Genomic DNA, 13,510 nt, shown 5'->3' with positions numbered 1-13,510 from the left:
TGCTTACCCCCCAAATGCAGGGCATCCACGAAAAGTGGGACCAGACTTTCCAATAAAGGTTCCCATGCATTCAGTTCCGGATCACTGGAGCCAATCACAGACTAGGGATATAGAGCATACCCCCACAGGAAGATCTTCTGGGCCTGCAGGGCAGCCTGCCATTGGTACAGCTTCTGTAGGGACATAGGCCACTGGGTGTCGTCAGGAATGGAACTCTGTGGAAAGGTGAAGAGCTTGGCTTTTGCCTGGAAACCATGTTTGAGAAGAAAATGTGCTTTAGGATGAAAGCAATTTCTCTCTCTCTCTCTCTCTCTCTCTCTCTCTCTCTCTCTCTGTGTGTGTGTGTGTGTGCGTGTGTGTGTGTGTGTTTATAGACACACACTTGTGTGTGCATGTTTGTATAAGTGTATATTTATGCACACACATATATGGGACGGTGTATTTATGCATGTGGAGGTCAGAGGCAACCCGAGGTATTATCTCTCCTCAGGGGCCCTCCTTGTCTCTTATGTGTGTTCCTGCCTGTGTGCACGTGTATGTGCATACTGTATGTTCCTGCCTATGTATGTACATGTGTTTTCCTGCATGTGTTTTCCTGCATGTGTGTTCCTGTCTATGTGTACATGTGTGTATGCATATGTGTGTACATGTGTATTCCTGCTGTGTGTGTGTGCATGTGTGTTCCTGCAGGTGTGTGTATGCATATGTGTTCCTGTGTGTGTACATATGTATGCATGCATATATGTACTCCTGTGTATGGTCATATGTGTATGTGTGTGCATTCATATTTGTGTTCCTGCATGTGTATACATCTGTGCACATGCTTATGTGTGCTCCTCTGTGTGTTCACGTATGTGTGTGTGCGTGTATGTGTGTTTCTGTGTGTGCACCTGTGTTTGCATGCATTATGTGTGTTCCTACCTGTGTGTACATGTATGTTTACAGGCAAATGTGTTCTCCTGCCTGTGTGTGCACACACCCATGGGTGTGTGCACAGGTGGGGAGAGCAGGAGCCCAGAGGTCACTGTCAGGCAGGTGTCTTCCTCAGTTGCTCTCTGTCTCATGCTCTCAGACAGGATCTCTCATTGAGCATGGAGGGCATCAATCTGGCCATGATTGCTAACCAATGAGCCCTAGAGATCCCCACGCCTCAACCTCCCCAGTGCTAGGATTACAAGTTTGAACTCTGACCCTCATGCTTACGCAGCAAGCACTTACCAGACTGAGCCATTTCTCCAGCCCTGAAATCATCACTAAGGACTCCCAGACCAAAACAACTGTATTACCGTAAGACTAAGAATATGCTGATATTCATAAAGATCCTTTGCCTTGGAAGGCTCGCATTTCATATTTTGGCTCTGAAACTGTATCGAGTAGATGATTATGTAAGATAGATAATCTCATTTTCCTGTTATGAAATTAAATAAGATAACCATTAGCAGTACCTAACATTTGTCTTATATTTTTTATATATTCAAATATTTCTTGTGTATTATGTCATTCAATGCATAAAGGGTAGAAGGGTACAAATTATGGCATGGAGCCACACAGAATAGTTCGAAAGAAATTACAGAAAAGTTCTCTAATCCAAGTAAGAATTAGAACCATTTTATGCTTGTTGAAAGCAGATTCAAAGGCCAGTGCCCCCAGCTAACTTGACCTGTGGATTTGGAGTGGCCTAAGTCCCGGAGGGTATCTCAGTATCACAGCCTAGAAAACACTTACACACATGGAAAGGGGCTGATGTCACCTGGCAAGGACCCAGCACTGTGTGGGAAGAGTGGGGAGGAAGAAGGCTTCTCTTTTCACCCTAAAGAGGCGACCACCTTCCTTACCATGAAGTTCTTTGCATAACAGGGAACCTCGAGCAGTAAACAATGGGTCTCTGGTCACCCCTGCTCCCAAATTCCGTCCATCTCTGCCTCTCCGGGCATTTTCTTCCTGTACTCACTCAGTCCGTTTCTTGTTTTTCCAGTCTTATTTGGCAGTCTCCTTGCCGTCTGAGCCCTCAGTTGGACCTCACACATTTCAAGAGGCCTTGCCAACAGGAAGCATACTTTAAATATCCAGAGCCATGTAGGAGTCCATTGCCAGTGCTCAGAGCACGCGCCAGCAATCCAGTCGACTACGCAAATCCACATCTGTGTGAAGTTAGGAGATTTTGCTTCTGTATACTCGAGTCATGTGAGGAATGCACCGCTGCTCAGCATCTAATCCAGTTCCAGGTTCCGGCTGTAGGAAGGAAAATGCCAATCTCAGAATCTCCATGCTTGGCTGGTCCAAGGTTTACTGGACAGAAAGAACTCTTCCCACATAACCATGTCTTGGTAGTAGCTCTCAAGACACAAGGGTCTCTCCCTCTTCCTCCTTCTCCCTCCCTCTCTCTCTCTCTCCTTTCTCTTCTCCTCCTCTCCCCCTTTCCCTCCACTCTTCCATCTCTTTCTGTTTGCTGTACTTATCTAAGAAGACTTTAAGAACAGGACCATGTTATAATGACTCTAAATTCCCAGGACTGAACCCAGCAGGGGGCATATAACCAATGTTCTATAAATGTTATAAAATAGAAATTACGACAGACATTAGCAAATAAAGGACACTGGAGGGGTGGCTAGTCTCTGAGTCTCACATCTGCCTCTGTCCTTACCCCTCTACTCCACAGGGGAGTAGACACATCTTCTAGACACAACACCTCTAGATCTGTAGACTGGATGAGATGTCTCCTTCAACTTGAGTTAGGCTCTGTTACATTAAATGGCCATTACCTTTCCTTGCTACTTTGTGTGTTCCTTCATCTTCAGATGGGAACGCCATCTTCCCTATCAGTCAAAGTTTCATCCAGATGCACCCCAGAGAAAGAGCAGAAGACCATCACTCCTTACTGTCCTTGTGCTGACCATGACAGGGTTGGCCTTCCTCTGAGGTGCGGACGCTGACACAGGGACATCTGCCCTTGATATTGGGTCATCGTCATTCTCTCCATGGTGACGCAAGCTACTCCTCATTTGTTTACCACCCCGTGACACCTACAGGACCTGAGGCTCAGTATTTCCATCCTGGCTTATCAGGAGAGAAAGAGTAAGGTTGGGGTAACAGCAGAGGCGTTAGAGAGGTTAAGTCAGCTGAATTTGCTCCACCGTGAGCTGCGTTCACAAGCTTGACCCTTGTCAGCTATGACAACCTTGGCGTGTCCCTTCGCTGCAGTCTGTAATCAATATATCCTCTTTGAGCTTTGATCTTGATGACTTTTGCTGTCCAGGTGTTATGATGGTCACCTATCTAGTCAGAGCACAGATTTCAAGTCAGGCAGAGCAAGGTTTGAGTCTTAGGTCTACTACTAAGCAAGTGTGTTGGGATAATCTTTTCATACATTGTGGGAAGACGTGTATCTGTCCTTCCTCGCCTGTCTAAGGTACCTTCTGACCAGTTTAATAAGGAGCTAAACAGACAGTGGATAGTCAGGAAAGGATAGTGAGCCTTCCCGGGAGAGAGAGGAACTCTGGGAAAGAATCTGAGGTGGGATGTTCACCAGGCAAACATGGATGCAGTCAGACGTACAGCCCTGAGGAGGGGTAATGAGCCATGTGGCAAAACATATATTAGCATAAACGGGATAATTTGAGTTTTAAGAGCTAGTTGGGAACAAGCCTAAGCTAAAGCCAACCTTTCATAATTAATAAAAAGCCTCCGTGTCATTATTCCAGGACTGGCAGTCCAAAGAAAGACCTGATACGCAACTGTATCCCCTTAATCATATTACTTAGGACCACAGAGGGCCTAGTTTGTACAACTATAAAATGGAAATAATGATCACACCTGACCTAGTGGGTTACTGTAAGGACAAAATGAGACCGTGCATAACAACAGTACCTAAAACATAGTAGATACCAATCAAAAGCTAGTGGTCATTACAACCAAACTGGCTTTGTGTACAGGACCCAGACCATGTCCTCTGATGGGCAACAAACAGCGTTTGAAGAAACCAATCTTTCAAATAAGTTGGTTGGGCCTCCTAAGCCTGGTCACTAGTCCAGGACATGTCTGTCCAGGGCCCAGTTAGTGCTAGAGATGAGGACGGACGGAATGCCGTAATGAGGAGGAAACAGGTTTCGGAGAAAGAAGACAAACCAAAACAGCATTTTTGTAGCGTGTCTTACCACCTGAACAAAGGGCTGAGTGTTCCCTGTGCTCTGCTGTGTCCTCAGGAAAGCTGATTGCGTGTAAAAAGGCAAAAGATTAAATCTACCTGTGGTCATGGCCCCTCACATGATTCAAGGTGGAAGTATCTCTGCGGACAGGTAGGACAGGTAACAACGGGAATACCGCTTCTCTAGGATCTGGTCCAAAAGAGACCTTCACACACAGGATCCACGGCCAGAGGATGTCTGCCAGCAGGTACTGCGATGGCAGGCCTACCTCCACATCAGGAAGGCTGACACAGTCCCAACCATACTAAATTAACTTCTCAGTACAGCTTTCTGTGGGATGTGCAGGCCCCAGGCCATCATGACGCCTTCTAGCTTATTAAACTGAAGAGGGGAAAGAAACCATATTCTTCTTGACTCCGTCTCTAGTCTGAAGGGCTGGGTACCCATCTCATCACTGGGGAAACGTCCTGTGCATTCCTCAAAGAGCATCCTTGTTACCTGCGCACGGAAGGCAGGGCAGCCGCTGTCAGAGAAGCGTTTCCTTTCTTTTTTTTTCCTCCCCCACCCCTTTCCTTTCTTTTTCTTGTTTAGGGTCTTTGTGGGAGGCAGCAACAGAGACTCTCCATTTGTGGAAGCCAGACTGGCTTGAGGAAGGGTTAAATAAACAAATGGTAACAACACCAATCAACCTTCTTTGCTTACAGCCCGCAGAGCCAATCTGCCTCCTGGCTGTGGAGCTACCAACCAGCGAAGGCAAACTAATTAGACACAGACAAACACTTAGGCAATCACACCTTGTGAATGTAAGCGTCGTCCTGTCTCTCAGCTGCCTCAGAGCGTGAGACAACAAATCCCTGCAAACAAGTTCCTCGCTCTCCCCGTTAGTGAGACCTAACGGATCACAATGGCTAGAGGTGAAAGGTGACACCCGTCAGGTAATGACATCGCTCCAACAGCCCATATTAAAGCAGCTGCGCTTGTTTAGACTAGCCTATTTGCACCTACCTACAGAGGGCCTTTTTAATGTAATTATTAGCCTCCGATGCCCTGCTTAGGATCTGAAAGTATCGTTCATTTTCATCTTGCTTCGGCTACCGCTGCTCTCTCCCATCCCTCCTCAGCCACCTCATCTTCCCACAGCCAAGTGTAGAGACGAGCACCAGCCGGAGAGCTGAATTAACAAGAACAAGTTGGCAGGTGAGCTATGTGACAAAAAACGAAAAAAGAAAAGGAAGAAAAAAAACTAAAGGAGTTGACAATATATTCTAATCACTATATGTCTGTGGAAACCTTGAAAAATTAAACGGCTTTTTCATAGAGAGACCAAAAAGCTATCTCAGTAAAAGACCTACAGATATAAAAAAACAGAAAGGTTTGAGTCATGTAATAAAATTGAGCCTGTAAATAACTGTATATAGCCTTTTTAAAAAATAGAAAGAAGCTAGAATGTATTGACAGGGTGGGTCAGGAATCTAATAAATGATCATCATAGCTCTGAATTTGGCCTTTGACGCTTTGAGTAGCTGGAAGGAATGGGCCCCCCTGACCTCCCTCTGTATTATACAAACAAATCCATCACCATGTAAAAGTTTGGCTGATACATTACAGGCCCAAAGGTCAAAGACCAGAATTGCTAAGTTCCCTGGATGATTTACATCTCTGCTTGTAAGCATCCAGGTCATATGCGGGCAGAGCAGCAAGGCGTTTTCATCCGTCCAGTATTAATTGTTAAATATCTGCTGTTGCTTCAAGCTGTGCTCGCTTCAAAATGATGCAGTTGACTTGGTGTCGAGATGGGTCTCAGACTCGCTCCTCAAAACCCATTGGCACTGCCATCGCACCGCAACCACGACCATCATTTATTCATGGTATGAACCAGAAGAATATTTCCTGACAGCACCAGTTTAATATTACAGAACGCCTTCCGTGCAAAGCAATGGGCCCCTCCCTATTGTCCTTCTTTCTCTTCTCTTTAGCTCTTCCCCATCATCTCCATCTTCTGTCCCCTCCCCTTGATGGTAGAAGGATGTGATGGAAGTCGATAGTCAGCTCTGAGAAGGGCAGTCAGAGCACAGTGACCCCAGAGGTGTGGAAGAACATGGGAAGAACACGGGAAGAACATGAGAAGAACATGGGATAAACCACTGAGCAGGGCTCTGTATAGTGTGGTATTCAAAGAACGCCTGACTGGGCAGCCACGGCCAAGCCTGTGGGGTGACAGAGAAGATGGTGGTTTTACAGCAAAATAGGCTTCAGCCCTGGACTTATACAACCGCTGGTCTGAGAGGCAGGTCACCCTATTCTGCCAAAGAGGCCAGGGTGCTCCTTAGGTCCGTGGCAGGCACCAGAAAATAAAACAAAGCAGCCTGGCTGCAGGGGACTTAGAGCATGTGTCAGGGCCTGCTGGGAACACACTCAGTCAGCTCTGCCCAAATTGCCAAGTTCTGATTTCAGTTATTACTAGAGGACAGGCTCAGTGCAGAAAAGAAAATCGTGTTCATTGCCTATCGCTTCCAAAAGAGAAGAATCACAATATCTTTTAGAAATACTTCCACAAGGTGGAGAGGTAGCTCAGTCAGTAAAAATGTTTGTTATATAAGCCTGAGGACCTGGGTTCAATCCCCACCACCCACACGAGAAGCAGGGCGTGATGGGATGGGATTGTAATATTTCCACCAAAAAGCTACCAGAGCTTAGATGAGGTTGAAACCCAAATGCCTTTGAACCTCAGCTGAAGGAAAGGCATAGTCAGGCAGGGAAGTATGGGTTGGGGCAAGATCTCAATACCCAGCTTTGGCCCTTTCCCTAGTACTTCCTAGCCCACGGTATAGACGGCTAACCTGGACTATGTCTAATGTGCAGATATCTGAAGCAGTCTACTTCGGGGAGGCCCTAAAATGCTAAGGCATTACCAGTCCTTAACAGTAAAAGCTATGCCAGCATCAGGTGGGAAGGTTCCGCTAGACTCTCAACTTCCCCTTCTGAGCAGAGCGCCGGGTAGAACCACGGTCACCTGCTTGACCCAAATAATGCCATGGTTTGAGCAGCAGAGGCAGTCTGGGTGGGGGAGCTGGAATGGGCAGGGTCCAGAGCTCCATCTGGCCCCTCAGTCAGGGGCACCATTAGAGCCATCAAATGCTTTCCCTGCTCTCTCAGAGCTGGCCGGGGGCCTTCTCATTCCATCTGGCCACCCGTCCTTCTTCCTCCACCACACAAACACTCCCTCATGCTACACCATTCACAGCAGAAGTGGACAGGTCTTGGGGACAGTGATGGATTGCCACCTTGACCAAGGCCTTGCCCCACTCAGCTTTAGACTACAGAGGAGTTAGCTGTCCTTCAGAGAGTGAGTTTAAGACAGAATCCAGAGACCATTGGAGAATCTTGGCTTTTGCAGAACCATGAACCTGCATAAATGTGGGGCAGGAATGCTGGACTCCCCAACATCACCTCCACCATTTGTCATTAAAACCAAGGAGCCTTTGACTTATGACAGACGGAAATGTTTAAAGACTTGTGTGTCTTAAAAAACAGCAACTCGGTGAGCCAGGCGGTGGTGGCGCACGCCTTTAATCCCAGCACTCGGGAGGCAGAGGCAGGCGGATCTCTGTGAGTTCGAGACCAGCCTGGTCTACAAGAGATAGTTCCAGGACAGGCTCCAAAACCACAGAGAAACCCTGTCTCGAAAAACCAAAAAAAAAAAAAAAAAAAAAAACACAGCAACTCGTTTCTGTTAATGCAAGACTGACAAGGGCCTGGAAAGATGGCTCAGTGCCTAAGAGGTCTTCCTTCTGCAGAGAACACAAGTTCAGTTCCCAACACCCACATCAGGCGCCTCGCACAACTGCCTGTAACCCGGCTCCGTGGGAATCCTACACCTCTGACCTTCATGAGCACCTGCGCTCATGCACACACCCACTGTGCCCATGTGCACACACACCCCACATCACATGCACACACCCACCACGCTCACGTGAACACACACAGACTGCACTCACGTGCACACACCCACCATGCTCATGTGCACACACACCACCACGTTCACATGAACACACACAGACAGCATTCACGTACACACACACACACTCAAGTGCACACACCCACCACGCTCACGTGAACACACACAGACTGCACTCACATGCACACACCCACCATGCTCATGTGCACACACACACCACCACGTTCACGTGAACACACACAGACTGCACTCACGTACACACACACACACACTCAAGTGCACACACACCCCACATCACGTGCACAAACCCACCACGCTCACATGCACACACCCACTGCACTCACGTGCACACACATACCACACTCACGTGCACACACACACCGCACCCATGTGCACACCCACCACCACATTCACGTGGACACACCCACCACACCCATGCACACACCCTCCGCACCCATGTGCACACACCACTGCACTCACGTGCACACCCACCACACCCACGTGCACATATCTATACCCATGTACATAATTAAAAGAAATAAAGAAAATTATTAAAGATAGAGATATCTGAGGAATGGGCACTGAGCATAGACAGAAGAGAGATAAGCACAGGCACTCATCTTCGTTCTTCCTAGAAACTTGGGGACAGCTTTCGGCAGTGGTAGCCTGAGCCTGGGCATCCGAACTGTCTACTTCTGTACGACCTCTCCCCTGCTTCCCATGCATTGTTTCTCCACGGTGGTGCTCACTAAACCGGCCAGTCATCGCTCACTCAGACCTTTCCCAGAAGTGTGGTGACGTCATTATCCATGCTCCATGGTACAAAGAATGCAGGAACACATGTCCCCGACGGCCCTGAAATAGGAACCCACCTTGTCTCTGAGACAACCTGCTATGAGGAAACAGTGCTAACCACCAGCTATGCTCACCTTTTTGCTTTTTGTAAACTTACCTATTTATCACGCGGGACAGGTCTAGACCCGTGGACTAAGTGATCAACAAAACCTGGCGCTGAGTGATCGAGTCTCCACCCCACCTGTGTCAGGAGGGGCTCCTCGTGGTTCTTCTTAAAGGTTCTGGCCACCTGAGAAGCCCTGCTTCAGAAGTACCTGCTCTAAGGTAAGGCTCACAGGGAGAACAAGAAAGGCGTGCACAGTGGGCTGCCAGCGGAGGCGGGACTCGGAAAAGGCCAGCGGCACTTGAAAGCCCTAATCCACTTTTATTCAGCAACTTTGCTGTTTTGAAGATGAATCGCTGATGTGCAAACAGAATTTCAACTTAGCCTGAACTGGCCAAGATCCCTCCCAGCTGAGGCATTCAAGCAAGTGCTCACTAAAATCTCAGGAGTTGGGGTTCATGCCCAGGATGATCAGAGGACGTGACCAGCTCTGGGCAGCACTCACCAGCTACAGTGCTGGCTCACCCTCTGGTTTTCCAGTGCTCTGTGGTCACTCTGGATTCCACAGTGGCAGAAGGGAAATGAACAAGAAGTGATCACTAATAAAATATGGTTGGGGCTGAAATCCTAACTTCAGCTCCTTTCTTACCTAGAATTCTGTCTCCTTTCTGTCGGCCTCATACACAGCCTCAAACACCTGCCGTATTGTTTCTCGGTCAAAATCCATTAAACGATAGACCCTCCGTGGAATCTCTCTTGTCCCTTCCACCAGATGTGAAGTCTCCCATAGGCTGATGACAGGTCACCTAGCAAATAATTCTGGTTCTGTCCAGTCTCCACTGTGGGACGTGGGGACAGTAACTTAATCGCCACATATCCCAATCCTCATATCTGTGAAAGGGGTAGAATAATGTGGCTGACATCAAATGGTGGTGAGAAACAAAAACCCCGACCCGTAAGAAGCACTTAGGTCCAGGTGTCCTGTGCAGCTGGAGCTGAGCGCTGTCGTGGGCCACCAGCAATGCCTGCTAAGAGAATGCTGGCCCATGGAAAGCCCACCGCTGACTGGTCTCCTGGGTGTATGGTCTCCCCCCACTTTCCTTACCTGGCTAGGGAGGCCCGCGTTACTACCAGCCTGGAGGACTTTTTCTTGTGCTCAGCAGAAATTAAAGTGTTCCCCTGTTAGTTACTCGTCTAAACTATGTGTGTAGAGCACTTGCTGTGATAAAAACCTGGACAGACACACCTCGAGGGCTCATGGTGTCCGAAGGGACACACCGTGGTGAGGAAAGCCTCAGTGTCAGGAGAAGGAGAGGAAACCGGAAACGGGCTGGGCCTCACTTCCTCCAACAAGTCTCCACCTCTTCGAGGTTACACAACTTTCCCAAGCTGCACCCTCAGCTGCAGATCAGGAATTCACACCCATGACTGTGGGGCGCATTCTCCGGGCAAACCACAGCACCCACCTTCACATACATTGCTTGGAACCAAAGTCTGCTTCTCTCCTTTGCAGAACTAGTTCACATATACTCCAGATGAATACTGGAATTAAGCCCAGAAAGTTTACATAGCGTCTAACACATGCTATGCTCTGGGGATGTTCTGAAGACTTTTGGTTGACTATCGTATACCAAGAATAACTATGCAATTGTCTATACCAAACTCTATCCCTTCAAAAATTCCTGCGTGCCAGAGAGGAACAGCAACAACACAAACTCAAAGTTTGTCCCCTGGGTGTTTGCCTGGGCGAAAATGCCTGACAATACACAGATGCTTTCTGGGTAGAGCTGCACAGAAGGTTTCCGTGTAGAGCTGCACAGAAGGTTTTCACGTAGAGCTGCACAGTTTCTGTGTAGAGCCGCACAGACGGTTTCCGTGTAGAGCCGCACAGTTTCCGTGTAGAGACGCACAGTTTCCGTGTAGAGCTGCACAGACGGTTTCCGTGTAGAGCCGCACAGTTTCCGTGTAGAGCTGCACAGATGGTTTCCGTGTAGAGCTGCACAGACGGTTTCCGTGTAGAGCTGCACAGACGGTTTCCGTATAGAGCTGCACAGATGGTTTCCGTGTAGAGCTGCACAGTTTCCGTGTAGAGCTGCACAGATAGTTTCCGTGTAGAGCCGCACAGTTTCCGTGTAGAGCTGCACAGATGGTTTCCATGTAGAGCTGCACAGACGGTTTCCGTGTAGAGCTGCACAGATGGTTTCCGTGCAGAGCTGCACAGACGGTTTCCGTGTAGAGCTGCACAGACGGTTTCCGTATAGAGCTGCACAGACGGTTTCCGTGTAGAGCTGCACAGTTTCCGTGTAGAGCTGCACAGATGGTTTCCGTGTAGAGCCGCACAGACGGTTTCCGTGTAGAGCTGCACAGACGGTTTCCGTGTAGAGCTGCACAGTTTCCGTGTAGAGCTGCACAGATGGTTTCCGTGTAGAGCCGCACAGTTTCCGTGTAGAGCTGCACAGACGGTTTCCGTGTAGAGCTGCACAGATGGTTTCCGTGTAGAGCTGCACAGTTTCCGTGTAGAGCTGCACAGATGGTTTCCGTGTAGAGCTGCACAGACGGTTTCCGTGTAGAGCTGCACAGATGGTTTCCGTGTAGAGCCGCACAGACGGTTTCCGTGTAGAGCTGCACAGACGGTTTCCGTGTAGAGCTGCACAGTTTCCGTGTAGAGCCGCACAGACGGTTTCCGTGTAGAGCTGCACAGATGGTTTCCGTGTAGAGCCGCACAGTTTCCGTGTAGAGCTGCACAGACGGTTTCCGTGTCGAGCCGCACAGACAGTTTCCGTGTAGAGCCGCACAGACGGTTTCCGTGTAGAGCTGCACAGACGGTTTCCGTGTAGAGCTGCACAGTTTCCGTGTAGAGCTGCACAGTTTCCGTGTAGAGCCGCACAGACCGTTTCCGTGTAGAGCCGCACAGACCGTTTCCGTGTAGAGCTGTCATGCACAGTCCTCGTCTTTCCCACCCATGCATGACTGCGGCTGCCAGAAGCATCGGCCGGAACAAGGACAGTCGCCTGCCTGTAGTTAGCAGTTACTATGTTTATTCTCACTCTAATCTGCTGTTGTATCGTGGCTTCCAGCCCCACGGCTGCATTGTGAGATGTGGTTACAAGTCTTCATCATTTGCCTTGCAATATCCATTTTCAAATTTCTCTCTTGTGAACAGGAATTACACTTACTGGTGGTTCTTCTAATGTCCATAGACGGTCTCTGTAGTTGGCGTAAGCCTACATTCATTTCTGGTAAAATCTTTAGAATGTTTCCCTTAAGAACACCTTTGCTCCATTTCGTCTCTTCTTCCTGGTGCTTCTGCCCTGGTAGTTGGTAACTTTAAGTTGCTCTGATTGGTCTTTAAAGAAATAAATCTTAGGGACTGGACAGGTAGCTCAGCAGTTAAGAGTGCTGACCCATCTTGCGGTGGACTCTGGTTTGGCTCCCAGCACCCACATGGCGGCTCAGAACTGCTTGTAAATCCAGTCTCAGGCTGTCTGACACCCTCATCTGGTGTATACAGACTCATGCACACCTGCGATGCAGTCTGGCACACACATGTGCACATAAAAGAAATAAATTTAGGACGGGCTGTGGTGGTATATGCCTTTAATCCCAGCACTCAAGAGGCAGAGGTAGGTGGATCTCTGTGAGTTCAAGGTCAGCCTGGTCTACAGAGTGAGTTCCAGGACAGGCTCCAAAGCTACAGAAAAACCCTGTCTCGAAAAACCAAAAAATAAAAACACAAACCAAAAAAGAAAGAAAGAAAGAAAGAAAGAAAGAAAGAAAGAAAAGAAATTTAAATTTTAATAGAAAAGCAAAAGGGACAAAATTTTATGGGCTTCTCTGGGTGGGATTTGGACTGTTTTGGTGCAGCAGGGTGAGCCCCGAGTGCAGAGACCACTCAGGCAGCGAAGGAAGAGATGAGCAAGAGGAATAGAAAGGGCGGTCTGCTTATGAGCAGGAGGGTTTTGCCTGCATGTTGGACTGGGCACCACTTGCAAGCCTGGTGTTCACAAAAAAGAGCATCAGTTCCTGGAACTGGAATTACAGACAGTTGTGAGCTGCCATGTGGGTGCCAGGAGTAGAACCTGGGTCCTGTGAAAGAGCAGCCAATGCTCTTAACCACTGAGCCATCTCTCCAGGCCCTGCTACCTCATTCTTAAAGCTACACAAGTCCAGTAAGGAATTTTTTCTCTTTTATAATGACTAATATTTTAAATAAAGCCAGCAATAAACATGCCATATAAGTGAGTGATCGTCCACGCCCCACTGGGTATAAAGCAGGGTCCCTGGTCTCAGTCACATGTCAGCAGCCACTCCAGGACTTGCATCTAATACAGAACGCTTCAACCTGCCCCAAAGTGTCTCAATCGAGAATCATTAATTTAAAATTATGGACATATGATTAGGAAGTTCTACATAGAAATTTTTATCTCAAGCTCTTTGATCTATCAATAAAGTTTAACATCATTCTGTGTTATGTTTTTAAACTCTCTCCGTGTTACCCAAGATAATTTA

Source organism: Microtus oregoni, unplaced genomic scaffold, assembly GCF_018167655.1.
Source record: "Microtus oregoni isolate MIOR12 unplaced genomic scaffold, Mior012 000072F_ref0000427, whole genome shotgun sequence".
NCBI classification, from domain to species: Eukaryota; Metazoa; Chordata; class Mammalia; order Rodentia; family Cricetidae; genus Microtus; species Microtus oregoni.
Note: the sequence above shows the minus strand (reverse complement) of the source record.